We start from the raw sequence: 12,607 nt of genomic DNA, 5'->3' as shown, positions 1-12,607 counted from the left end.
CCATGTAAAAAGGCCTGGGAGAGCCAGGGGTGGTGGCCCACACTTGTAATCCCAGCACCTGGGAGGCTGACACAGGAGGACTGAGAGTTCAAAATAAAATAATAACAGCGGGCATGGTGGGGCACACTTTTTTTTTTTTTTTTTTTTGGTAGTACTGGGGTTCCTGGAAGCCCTTCTACCTCCTGGCTACATGCCCAGACCTATTATATATAAATATATTTTAAATTTGGAAACAGGGTCTCTTAAGCCAGCGAGGCTGGCTCTGAACCAGCGTGATCCTCCTGTCTCTGCCTCCCAAGCGCAGGGATTACAAGCGTGCACCACCATGCCAAGCCTGGGGCATACTTTTAATCCCAGCATTTGGGAAACTGAGGTTGGAGGATCGTGATTCGCAGACAGCCTCAGCTACTTAGTGAGGCCCTTTGCAACTCAGTGAGACCGTGTTTCCAAATAAAGAATAAAAAACAGGGCAGGGGGTGTAGCTCGGAGGTCAAATGCCTCTTGGCTTCATCCCCAGACCTGAAAATAAATAAATAAAATAATAAAATAAGGCCTGGTGTAGTGGGGCACGCTTGTAATCCCATCGCTTGGGAGGCTGAGACAGGAGGATCGCACAGGTTTGAAGCCAGCCTCAGCTACTTAGTGAGGCTTTCAGCAACTTAGTGAGACCGCATCTCCAAATAAAGTATAAAGTAGGTCTGGGAATATAGCCAGAAAAAGTAGTAGAAAAAGCCGCTGGGTTCCACCCCCAGTACCACCAAAGAAATAAATAATAAATAAATAAATACATAAATACATAAATAAAATAGGTCTAGGAGTGCAGCCCAGTGGTAGAATGCAGCTGGGTTAATCCCTAGTTACATACATACACACACACACACACACACACACACACACACACACACAGCATAGAGCTGGGGACTTAGCTAAATGGTACAGAGTTTGCCTAGAGTATAAGAGAGCTCAATCCCCAGTACTGGAGGGGGGAGATGGTATTCACAGGAAAGCTGAAATTCTGTTCTTTTTGTTTGTTTTTGATTTTGGTACTGGGGATTGAAGCCAGGGGCAGTTTACCTCCGAGGTATACCCCCCTGTATTCTTTATTATTCTTTTTTTTGTTTTGTTTTGTTTTGTTTTGTTTTTAGTTTTTTTTTTTTTATTGGTGCACTGTATTCATACATCACAGTAAGATACATACTTTTGTAGACATACATGCATACTTTTCCCAGTCAGCCCCCACCCAATACCCACCCCATTCTCTCCCTATCCCTCCCTCCCATGCTTGGCTTAGTAGTTGACATCTAGTATTATGGCAATTTATCTAAAATTAAAAATGATAATCTCACATAACAGTTTCATTTGTCTGATACCAAGCTTTTGATGACTTCAAGATAACATTTCAATATTTCTTTTTGCTTTCTTTCTTACCAGAGAATATTTTTTTCTATTTTTTAGGTGAAACTATCATATATTTATATATTTATTTTTCAGAAAAAAATCTATCCTAATATGGAATATGGAGTCTAGATACACAAAATGATCTTGAAAAAGAACAAAGCTAGAAGATATATTTTTTCTGATTTCAAACCATATAAAGCTACAATAATTGAAACAGTGTAGTACTATTCTAAAGGCAGATATATAAACCATTGGAGTTAAATAAAAGCCTAGAGCTAAATTCTTCCCTATATTGTCAAGTTATTTTTGACAAGGTTTCCATGAACATTTGGTGGTGGAAATAATAATCTTTTAACTAAATATTGTTAAAAAATAATAATTACATGGAAAAGAATAAAATTGGACCCTTACCTAATCCCATATACAAATATTAACTCAAAATAGATAATAGACCTAAATATAAATCTTAAGACTATAAACTTTTAGGAGAAAATCTGGGTCATAAAACCTCACAACATTGAAATTGGCAGTGATTTCTTGGTTATGATTTCAATGGCACAGGCAACAGAGGAGTATACAGACTCCCTAAAAAAAAAAAAATTGTATATCCAAAGACAATGTAAACAGAGTTAACAGTTACTAATAGAATGGGATAAAATATTTCCAATTGCTATATCTGAAGGTATATTAATATTCCAACTAGAAATCCTAAAAATTAACAACAATAAAGGCAAACAATACCATTTAGAGATAGGTAAAAGACTAACATAAATAATGAGTCTCCACAGATAAACAATCTTAATTGTCTGTTGGATGGAAACTCTTGTTTCTCTGGTTCTGGTGTGTGTTACCTATTTCTTCTTTGTAGTTAATCTCTTTGAGTATTTTCTCTAGTGCTGGTTTTAAAGACATAAATTCCTTCAGTTTCTGTTTGTCATGGAAGCTTCTTATTTTTCCATCTAATTTGATAGAAAGTTTTGCTGGGTAGGAAATTTTTAGCTGGAAGTTGTTTTCTTTCAGAGTTTGGAATATGTTACTCCAAGCCCTTCTGGCTCTCATGACTTGGTTTGGGAAGTCTGGAGTGATTCTAATTGGTTTGCCTCTGAATGTCACTTGGCCCTTTGTTTTTGTTGCCTTTAAGATTCTCTGTTTGGCTTCCACATTGGTCATTTTGACAATTATGTGGCGTGGGGATCCTCTTCTCCGATCCTGTCTAAAGGGAGTTCTATAAGTTTCCTGGACCTGTGTATCAACCTCTTGCTCTATGTTTGGAAAATTTTCTGCTATTACTTCTTTGAAGAGATTGTTGATCCCTTTGGTTTCACTTTCTTTTTCCTCCTCTATTCCAATTATTCTTAGGTTAGCTCTCTTATAATGGGCCCATATTTCTTCAATATCAGATTCCTGTTGTCGGATATTTTTTTCTAGATTAGAAACTATGAGTTCATTTTTGGATTGCTCATCTTCTAAGAGCGAGATTCTGTTCTCCATGTGTTCTAATCGGTTGTTTGTGCTTTGAATTGAGGCCTTTACTTCATTAATTGCATCCTTTATCTCTTTTTGGCTCTCTCTGAGTTCTTTTCGAAGCACCTCTATTATTTCTGCAGTTATTTTCCTGATTTGATCTTCTAGAAATCTCTGATTTTCTGTTTTATCGGGTTCTGATGTTGTGGGGTTGTGGGCATTAAATGCTCCAGTATTATTCCTCTTTCCCATGATTTCCGATGTTTGTGCCTTCTCTGGGCTCTTCCCTTGGGTCACTATGACTTCCCTTAAGGTGTTCTGGGTCGCGAGTCAGTAGTATCTCGGACCCCACTACTCCTTTACTGGGTTTTATCACAGAGTCTCCAACCCAGAGAGTCGATAGAGGCTGCTTTAGACTGTGGGGGGTGCCAGGTTGGGCGTTCTCCTATGGTGTGATATCTCTACCACCGCCCCTACCCCACTGGGTCAAGTCCCAGGGAGTACAGTACTGGGATTTCTCCTCTGTGGCCCGCAATTTGACTCACTGTTCTTGAGTACGCAGATGTAGCTGTACTGGCCTCGCTGAATTCGGTGCTGCTGCCGCCGGTGGCAATATGGCGCCGCTGCTACGCCCTCGGCTATGGGGCTGGCATTTTTCTTCTTGATTTTGATTTCTACTCTGAATCCCTGCAGCGTGTGCTGAGCTCGGCCACTGGGAGCTTTAGATGCTCTCTGCGCGGAGAAATCCCGCCTAGCTGTTCCGCAGTGGCTCACCTCGGCTTGCTGTAGCCATCCCGTGAATTCGCCGGTGCCACCGGCAGTATCTTCTTTATTATTCTTTATTCTTTATTATTTTGAAACAGGGTCTCACTGAGTTACAAATGGCCTCACTAAGTAGCTCAGGCTGTCTGTGACCCACAATCCTCCTGTCTCAGCCTCCCAAATGCTGGAATTACAAGTATTCACCACCATGCCCAGCCCCAGCCCTATTTTTTATTCTTTCTTTATTTTTTATTGTGGTGCTGGGGAAGGAACCCAAGGACATTCTACCTCTGAGTTACACCTCCAGCCCTATTTTTATTCTTTATTTTGAAACAAAGTCTCATTAAGTAGCAGAGGCCTCACTAAGTAGTTGAGGCTGTCTGCTGGGGAAACCCCACCCCCAGCATCCTATTTCAGCCTCCCAAATACTGGGGTTACAAGTGTACTGCCACTATGCCTGGCTATTCTTTATTTTGAAACAAGGTCTCAATGAACTACAGAAAGCCTCACTAAGAAGCTGAGACTGTCCACAAACTTCCATCCTCCTGTCTCAGCCTCCCAAGTACTGGGATTACAAGAATGCACCACCACGTCTAGATTCTATTTTTTTTAATTCTTTTTTTTTTTTTTTTTTTTAATGCGGGTCTGAGGATGGAATCCAGGGGCATTCGACCTCCAAGCTACATCCCCTGACCTATTTTTTATTCTTTATTTTGAAATAGGGGCTCAGTAAATTGCAGAGGTCCTCACTGAGTAGCTGAGGCTCTTGGTAAACTGGATCCTCCTGTCTCAGCCTCCCAAATGCTGGGATTACAAACCTGGGCCACAAGCCAGGTGTGGTGGCACATGCTTGTAATCTCCGCGCTTGGGAGGCTGAGACAGGAGGATCGCACAGGTTCGAAGTCAGCCTCAGCTACTTGGTGAGGCTCTCAGCAACTTAGTGAGACCCTGTTTCCAAATAAAATAGAAAATAGGTCTGGGAGTGTAGCCCAGAGGTAGAAAGCTTCTGGGTTCCACCCCTAGTACCACCAAAAAAAAAAAAAAAAAAAAAAAAAAAAAAAAAAAAAAACCTGGGCCACCATTCCCTGCTTTTATTTATTTTGAAACAAGGTTTTACTAAGTTGCAGAGGTCCTCACTAAGTAGCTGGTGCTGGCTACAAACCTACAATTCTCCTGTCTCAGCCTCCCACATACTGAAATTACAAACCTGGGGCACCATGCCCCACCCTATTTTTTATTTTTATTTTGAAACAGAGTCTTACTAGGTTGATGAGTCTCATTACTTGTTGAAACTGACCTTCAACCTGCAATCCTCCTGTCTCAGCCTCCCAAGTACTGGGATTACAGGTGTGAGCCACCTCACCTGGCCCAGTATAATATTATTTTTATTACTAATTATTATTACTATTATTATTTTTATTGCTTTAATTACTGTAGCTGGGAGTAGTGGTACAAACCTGTAATCTCAGTACCTGGGAGGCTGAGACAGGAGGATCACAAGTTAAAGTTCACACTCAGAATGTTAGCAAGGCCTTCAGCAACTTAGTGAGACCCTGTTTCAAACTAAAAAATAAGAGAAGCCAAGTGTAGTGCACGCATTTGTAATCTCAGTTCTTGGGAGACTGAGACGAGAGAATTGTGGGTTCGTGGCCAGCCTCAGCTACATAGTGAGGCCCTCTACAATTTAGTGAGACCTTATTTCAAAATAAAGAATAAGTCAAAATAAAGAATAAAAAAGAGTGCTCGCTTTGGCAGCACATATGCTAAAATTGGAATGATACAGAGAAGATTAGCATGGCCCCTGTGCAAGGATGACACGCAAATTCGTGAAGCACTCCATATTTTTATACAAAATAGGGCAGGGGGTGTAGCTCGGAGGCCAAATGCTTCTGGGTTCCATCCCCAACCCAGAAAAAAAAAAAAAAAAAAAAAAAAAGAGCCAGGCATGGTGGCTTATTGTAATCCCAGCATTCAGGAGGCTGAGACCAGAGGATTGTGGTTGGCGGCCAGCCTCAACTACTTAGTGAGGCCCTCTGCAATTTAGTGAGACCCTGTTTCAAAATAAAGAATAAAAAATAGGGCTGGGGGTGTAGCTCAGAGGTAGAATGCCCCTGGGTTCCATCCCCAGTACTGCAAAAAAAAAAAAAAAAAAAAAAAAAAAGAATAAGAGGGCTGTGGTAGTGCATGCTTGTAATCCCAGAATTCAGGAGGCTGCTACTTAGTGAGGCTCTTTACAACTCAGTGAGACCCTGTTTCAAAATAAAGAATAAGCTGGGCATGGTGGCACATGCATTTGGGAGGCTGAGACAGGAGGTGGTTCGAGGAAAGCCTCAGCTACTTAGCCAGGCCCTTTGCAACTCAGTGAGACTCTGTTTCAAAAAATAAAAAGACTAGCTGGGCATGGTAGCGCACACTTGTAATCTCAGCACTTGGGAGGCTGAGACAGAAGGATTGCACATATTCGAAGCCAGCCTCAGCTACTTAGTGAGGCTCTCAGCAACTTAGTAAGACTGTTTCCAAATAGAGAATAAAATAAGCCTGGGAGTATAGCCCGGAGGTAGAAAGGCCCCTGGGTTCCACCCCCAGTACCACAGAAAAATAAATGAATAAACAAATAAACAAACAAACAATAAATAAAGCCAGGCGTGGTGGTGCATGGTTGTAATCCCAGCATTCAGGAGGCTGAGACTGGAGGATCGCAGTTTGCAGACAGCCTCAGCTACTTAGTGAGGCCCTCTGCAATTTAGTGAGACCGTGTTTCAAGAATAAAAAAATAAACTGGGCATGGTGGTGCATGCTTTTAAGCCCAGCTGAGACTGGAGGATCGTGCTTTGCAGACAGCCTCAGCTACTTAGTGAGGCCCTCCACAACTTAGTGAAGCCCTGTTCCAAAAATAAAGAATAAAAAATAGGGCAGGAGGTGTAGCTCAGAGGTCAAATGCCCCTAGGTTCCATCCCCCAAACCCACAAATAAGAATAGTAATAATAATAATAATAATAATAATAATTTTAAAAGACTAAAAAGTAGGGCTGGGGGTATAGTTCAGAGGTAGAATGTCCCTGGGTTCCATCCCCAGCATCACAATAATTAATAATAATAATAATAATAATAATAATAATGTTCATTGGTGAGAATTAAATAAGTAGACACAGCCCAGGTCCTTGGCCTCCCTAGCACCTACCACAGTGTATGTAAATGTTTCCAATGTATCTCAGGAGCTGGGGTAGCTCAGCAGGAGAACTTGCACAAGGCCAGCTCCGCCAAAATAAATAAACAAAATGTGTTTCATCATTGTATCCTTAGTTCTTAACATTGTCTCTGGCACAAATGCCTGTGGAAGAGATAACATTTGTAGATAAAGTCTGCCAGCCTCACAGCTGATCCGTAATAAATTAAACATACACCATACCCACTTGGGTGCTTAAAGTGAAGGAGGCGCAGAGTGAATTTGAGAGATTGCTGAGCACGACGTGGGCCTTCCAGGAACCAATGGACAAGGCATGGCTGTGTGGGATGAACGCTTTTGGAATCAAAAGCCTGGGACTGAAATCCAGCCTCCCCATCACCAGCTCTGAGGTGGGGCGCGGCCACTCGCAGCCGGGCTGCTGGCTGATTTCCCCTTGCGGAGCGGGTCCTCCAGGCAGCCTCAGGTTCATCCTGTAGAGGTCCCTGACACGCTCTCTCCTGGACGGGATTCTACTTAAGCTCCTCTGACCTTTGCATTCAGGCCTCAAGTTTTTGGGTCTAGCATGTTTATTTCTGCATTATCCAGTTTATTTATTTATTCATTCATTTTTGTTGTTATTGTTGTTGTTGTTGTTGTTGTTGTTATTATTATTATTATTATTATTATTATTATTATTATTATTATGCAGTACTGGGGATGGAACCCAGGGACATTCTACATCTGAGTGACAGCCCCAGTCTTCCTTCTTTCTTTCTTTCTTTCTTTCTTTCTTTCTTTCTTTCTTTCTTTCTTTCTTTCTTTCTTTCTTTCTTTCTTTTTTGGTGGTACTGGGTTTCCTGGAAACCCTTCTACCTCTGGGCTACACTCCCAGTACCTATTTTTATACTTTTTATGTGGAAACAGGGTCTCTTAAGCCAGCACGGCTGGCTTTGACCCTGCGCGATCCTCCTGTCTCTGACTCCCAAGCGCGGGAACTACAAGTGTGCGCCACCACGCCCGGTTTATTCTTTATTTTTAAACATGGTCTCACTGTGTTGCAAAGGGTTTCACTAAGTAGTAGCTGAGGCTGGCTGCGAACTGTGATCCTTCTTGTCTCAGACTCCCAAATTCTGGGATTACAAGTGTGTACCACCATGCCAAGCTTCATTTTCATTATTTTTATTTTTATTTTTGGTGGTACTGGAGGTGAAACCCAGAGGCTTTCTACCTCCAGGCTATACTCCCAGCCCTTTTTTATATTTTATTTGGAAACAGAGTCTAAATTGCTGAGAGCCTCACTAAGTAGCTGAGGCTGGCTTCAAACCTATGCGATCCTCCTGTCTCAGCCTCCCAAGCACAGGGATTATAAGTGTGTACCACCACGCCCATCTTATTATTATTATTATTATTATTATATTATTATTATTATTATTATTATTATTATTATTTTGCAGTACTAGGGATTGAACTGAGGGACATTCTACCTTTGAGCCACACAGCCAGCCCTATTTGTGTGTGTGTGTATGTGTGTGTGATACTGGGAATTGAACCCAAGGACATTCTGCCTCTGAGCTACACCCCCAGCTCTGTGTGTGTGTGTGTATGTGTGTGTGTGTGTATCTGGGGATGGAACCCAGAGACATTTAACCTCCGAGCTACACCCATGCCCTATTTGTCTATTCTTTATTTTGAAACAGGGTCTCACTAAGTCGTGGAGGGCCTAAGTAGCTAAGGCTGTCCGGGATCCTCTAGTCTCAGCCTCCCCAATGCTGGGATTAAAAGCATGCTCCACCACGCCTGGCTGAGACCTTATTTCAAAATAAAAAATTAGAAAAATAGAGCCTCAGCTACTTAGTGAGGCCATTTGCAATTCAGTGAGACCCTGTTTCAAAATAAAGAATAAAAAATAGGGCTGGGGGTGTTGCTAGGAGGTAGAACACTTCTGGGTTTCATCCATAAAGTTTTTTTTTTCTCCATCCCGCAAAAAAAAATAAAATAAAAAAATAAAAAAATGGTGGGGGTGTAGCTCAGAGGTAGAATGTCCTTGGGTTCAATCCTCAGTACCATAAAAAGAAAACAAAAATTAAAAAAAAAAAAACTGACAGGTGGCACACTCCTGTAATCCCAGTACTTGGAAAGCTGAGACTGTAGGATCACAGGTTCAATGCTGGCTTTGGTAATTTAGCAAGACCCAGTTCCTCTTTTCTTTCTTTCTTTCATTGTTTCTTCTTCTTCTTCTTCTTCTTCTTCTTCTTCTTCTTCTTCTTCTTCTTCTTCTTCTTCTTCTTCCTCTTCTTCTCCTTCTCCTTCTCCTTCTCCTTCCTCTCTTTCTTTCTTTCATTCCTCCTCCTCCTTCTCCTTCATACTTGGGTTTGAACCCATGGACATTCTACCTCTGAGTTATACCCCAGCTCTATTTTATTTTGAAACAGGGTCTCCTGAGTTGCTGAGGCTGACCTGGAGCCTGTGATCACTGCCAGCTACTTGGCCTTCTTTAACGAGTGTCCCTGAATGATTTACTTCTTTAACTTCTCATGCATAAAACCCTAGCCAAGCTGGGTGTGGTGGCACACACCTGCAATCCCAGTACTTGGGAGGCCAAGATGTACTGCAGGTTCCAGGCCAGCTTCCGCAACTTAACGAGATCCTGTTTCAAAATAAAAAATAAGCTGGGTAAGCCAGGCATGGTGGCGCACGCTTGTAATCCCCGCGCTCGGGAGGCTGAGACAGGAGGATCGCACGGGTTCGAAGCCAGCCTCAGCTACTTAGTGAGGCTCTCAGCAACTTAGTGAGACCCTGTTTCCAAATAAAATATAAAATGGGTCTGGGAGTATAGCCCGGAGGTAGAAGCCTCTGGGTTCCACCCCCAGTGAAACGGAGGAAACCCGGCGTTCCCTCGAGATGAAAGGAACTCGATGTTTCCTTAACGGGTTCTTGCTTAGGAAGGGGAGTAAAAGGTTTATTGGAAGCAGCAGGGAATGGGGAAAAGTGGCTGAACATCCCAAAGGGGCCGGAACTCTGGGTCCAGCAGCTGCCTTCAGGACAATACTTGAGAGTAGCCCAAGCCGAATTGCCTTCAGGTGCAGGCTGCTTTCTTCCAGAGTCGGCCCAATGTGTCGCCTGAGCCAAGTGCCGTCAATTACAAACTACTTTCTCCCAGAGTCCACTCAATCTGCCAGAAAAATCTGCACCTGTAGGGGTTCTGGTCAGCCTTGATGTCCAGCAGAGGTCTTCAGATCACTACTCGAGAGTAGCCCGAGCCAGGTGTCCTCAGATGCATTCTACCTTCTCTCAAGGCCTTACTCTCAGGGCCAACACGACCTGCAAGAGAGAGAGAGAACAGCTCCCCCAAAGGGGAGGGGGGTCCCGAGAGGGAAAAGCACCCTTTGCTATCCAACTAAGGCAAAGGTCTGACCGCTTGCAAGTCCTCTTTTGGTTAGGGTGACTTTTGGGAATTCTGGGAAGCAGCTCTCAGGATTTGCATAGGGTATTTGCAAGTCCTTTGAAGGGTCTCAACTCCTTTCATTCAGTAGGAGTGTCTGACTTGCTCTGTGCTGGCTCCTGGGTTGATTAGTAAACAGATGGCTTTGTGAAGCTCTGTCCTTATCTCTGAGCCTTTGGAATTTCAGGTATTTGTAGCTCCTCAGGAAACTCAGGAAATTAACTTTTTCTACCGAGGCCTTTTCCCTATCTGCCTATTTCCTTTCTATCTCCTCACTGGTACCACCAAAAATAATAATAATAATAATAATAATAATAATAATAATAATAATAAGCTGGGTGTAGTGGTGCATGTCTGTAATCCCAGTCCTTGGAAGGCTGAGGCAGGAGGAGCACAGGTTCCAGGCCAGCCTCAGCAATTTAGCAAGAGCGTGTTTCAAAATAAAATTAAAAAAAGGGCTAGGGTGTATCTCAGATAAATATGTAAAGCCTGCGTGGTGGCGCAGGCTTGTAATCCCCGCGCTTGGGAGGCGGAGACAGGAGGATGGCGCTGGTTCGGAGCCAACCTAGCTGGCTTATGAGACCCTGTTTCAAAAAAAAAAAAAAATTAAAATAGGTCTGGGAGTGTAGCCCGGAGGTAGAAGGGCTTCCAGTACCACCAAAAAAAAAAAAAGGGGGGGGGGCAGGGGCTGTAGCTCGGAGGTCGAATGCCCCTGGGTTCCATCCCCAGACCCACAGATGTGTAAATAAAATAAAATAAAACAAAACAGGTTGGGGGTGTAGCTCGGAGGTGGAATGCCTCCAGGTCCGTCTTTACCCTGGAAGAGGGTCGGGCGCAGGCTGGGTCTCGGTCAGTCCGTGAAGGCACCGGGCGCCCTGGGGCTGGAGGTGGCGGGGTGGCGGGGCGGCGGGGCGGCGGGGTGGCTCGGGCGGGGTGGCGGGGTGGCTCGGGCGCCCTCGGGCGGCGGCGGGGTGGCTCCGGCGGGGTGGCGGGGTGGCTCGGGCGCCCTCGGGCGGCGGCGGGGCGCTCTAGGACCCGCGCGGCGGAGCCGGAGCCGCGGGCGGCGGCCGCGGGCGGGATGCGAGGCGGGGGCCGCGGGGACCGAGCTGCCGGGCGGCGGCGCGGGCAGCAGGATGCGGCCGCCCGTAATTAAATAGCATTTACTCTATTATTACTAATAATAATAACGTAATCATACCTCTAGTCATAGCATACCACTTATCGGGCGCGGCGCCGGCCGAGGTGAGTGCGGGGCGCGGGGGGCTGGCGGCCGGGGTCGCAGCCTGGGCCCCGCCCGCCGCGCCGGCCCCGGAGCTTCCCAGTTGGCGGGCGGCCGGGGTGCCCCGGGCACGGCCTCCCCTGGCCGGAGCCCCGGGGGCGGGCAGCGGCCGGCGGGGCGTTTGTGGGGGGGTCTCAGCCCCGCAGCGCCCGGAGCTGCAGGGGCCGCGGCGAGGCCCGGGGACCGCGGCCGCCGCCCGGGCCGCCCCTGTCGGCTGCGGCTGCCACTCGAGCCCGGGGATCCGGGGCCTGCAGCCGGGCCCTGGGGAAGGGTGGCAGGAAAGGGGGGCGCGGTCTGGGCCCGCCGGGCAGGAGGGCATTTCCGGTCGCAGGATCCATTACTGGGCCCAGATCCATGACTGGGTTGTTGGGGGTGGGGGGGTACCAGGATCATGGGGGTTCTTGGGGCAGGAGCTGGGGGCTCTGAAGATGCTGGGCCGACCTCAGACACCTCCTCCTGCCCCCAGCGGTCTGGGGACCCCTCTGAGACCTGCTTCCTCTTCCTTCCCCCCTAAACTCTGCTGGATCCAGGTGTTTATACCGTCCCTGGCTTGGGGTCCTACCCAGAGCTAGACAAAGCATTTTTCCCAGGAGGAGAAAAAAAAAAAATCATATGCAAACAGTTCACTCCAGCAGAACGGGATGGCTGTGGTGCCAACACGCCATCAATGGGGAAGATTGGGGGCTGGGACTGCAGATGGGAGCTGGGGCAGGGTCTCGAGGTGGTTCTGGGGCCCCCAGGGTGATCGTTGCCGGCCCAGGGGTTCCTAGGCACAAGACTTGGAATCCCAACTCCTTGCCATTTTCCTCAGCGCCTGCAGTTCACCCAGTGTAATGAAAATAGCAGAATGCAGATCCTTGAATTTCCACACAAATGTGATAATTATAGTACAGTTAGCAACTGTGCTGGACACAAGATTCTAGCGGAATCTTTCCTTCTACTATGAAGACTCCCACACGCACCTTCAACCTTACCCTTCCTGGTGGTGCCCATTCCACCTGCCCTGGAAACTGGCTGCTAGCTGGAAATGTTGGGGCAGGGGCAAGGGGGCAAACCTGGCTGATTTGAGACTGGGGGAGGGTGCCTTGAGTTGGGA

This window comes from Muscardinus avellanarius (genome assembly GCF_963383645.1).
Source record: "Muscardinus avellanarius genome assembly, chromosome: 11".
In the NCBI taxonomy this organism is placed as follows: domain Eukaryota; kingdom Metazoa; phylum Chordata; class Mammalia; order Rodentia; family Gliridae; genus Muscardinus; species Muscardinus avellanarius.
The sequence above is the reverse complement of the archived record's forward strand: the minus strand, read 5'-3'. Positions refer to the sequence as shown.